Here is a 1,608-nt window from a genome sequence, read left to right on the forward strand (position 1 = left end):
ATGAAAGATAGAACAACTGGAAAGAAACTCAACAAAGATGCAGAAGAGCTAAACAATACAATCCACCAACTTGACCTTATAGACATCTACAGAGCACTTCACCCAACAATAGCACAATATACATTCTTTTCCAGTGCACATGGAACATTCTCCATGACAGACCATATGTTAGGCCATAAAGCAAGCATTCATAAATTCAAAAACATTGAAATACTGCAAAGCATCCTCTCAGATCACAATACTATCAAATTAGAAATCAACAATAGGAAGATCAATGGAAAAAGAGTAAACATGGAAACGGAAGAACACCCTCTTTAAGAAAGATTGGGTAAGAGAAGAAATAAAAAATAAAATTCAAAAATTCCTTGAATCAAACGAGAATGAAAACACAACATACCAAAATCTTTGGGACACAGCAAAAGTAATGATCAGAGGCCAAGTTATAGCAATAAATGCACAAATCAACAAATAAGAGCCAAAATCAACACTTTAAACCAACATCTCTAACATTTAGAAAAAGAACAGCAAGAAAAGCCTACAGTCACCAGAAGAAAGGAAATAATAAAAATCCAAGCAGAAATCAATGAAACAGAAAACAGAAAGGCAATAAAAAAAAATCAACAAGACCAGAAATTGGTTTTTTGAAAAGATTAATAAAATCGACAAACCACTGGCAAATTTAACAAAGGAAAAGGGGGAGAGAATACAAATAACACAAATAACAAATGAAATGGGTGACATCACAACAGAACCAACTGAAATATAAAAGATAATATCACAATATTATGAAGAACTGTACTCCAAAAATTTGAAAATCTCGAAGAAAAGGACAGATTTCTAGAAACACACCACTAACCTAATCTAACACAGACTGATGTGGAAAAGTTGAACAGATCCATAACAAAGAAGAAATTGAACAGGTCATCAAAAAATTACCAACAAAAATAAAGCCCTGGTCCAGAGAGTTTCACCAGAGAATTCTACCAAACATTCAGAGAAGAAGTGACACCAATCCTACTCAAGCTATTACAAAGAACAGATAAGGATGGAATCCTCCCTAACTCATTTTATGAAGCAAGCATAATCTTGATACCAAAACCAGGCAAAGAGATCACTCAAAAGGAAAACTACAGACCAATATCCCTCATGACTACAGATGCAAAAATCTTCGACAAAATCCTAGCCAATAGACTCCAACAACCTATCAAGAAAATCATTCATTATGATCTAGTGGGGTTCATATCAGGTATGCAAGGATGGTTCAACATTAGAAAAACAATCAACATCATCCACCACATCAATAAAACAAAGAAAAAGAACCACATGATCATATCAATTGATGCAGAAAAGGCATTTGGTAAAATCCAACACCCATTCCTGATCAAAACTCAGCAAAATAGGAATAGAAGGGACATTCCTCAACATAATAAAGGACATTTATCTATGCAAGACCAACAGCCAACATTATTCTCAATGGAGAGAGACTGAAACCATTCCTCTTGTGAACAGGAATCAGACAAGGATGCCCTCTATCACCACTTCTATTCAACATTGTACTGGAAGTCCTAGCCAGGGCCATAAGGCAAGAAAGGGAAATCAAAGGCATCC

The 1,608-nt window shown here is 35.0% G+C and overlaps 1 protein-coding gene across 1 annotated transcript in view; it reads right to left on the reverse strand.

Moving 5' to 3' along the window:
- The window catches only part of CENPE (centromere protein E), a 123,432-nt gene that overhangs the window by 13,874 nt on the left and 107,950 nt on the right, over positions 1 to 1,608 (reverse strand). The gene's annotated exons all lie outside the window — the stretch shown is intronic.

Source organism: Orycteropus afer, unplaced genomic scaffold (genome assembly GCF_000298275.1).
Source record: "Orycteropus afer afer isolate SDZICR_OR568_19922 unplaced genomic scaffold, OryAfe1.0 scaffold00403, whole genome shotgun sequence".
In the NCBI taxonomy this organism is placed as follows: Eukaryota; Metazoa; Chordata; class Mammalia; order Tubulidentata; family Orycteropodidae; genus Orycteropus; species Orycteropus afer.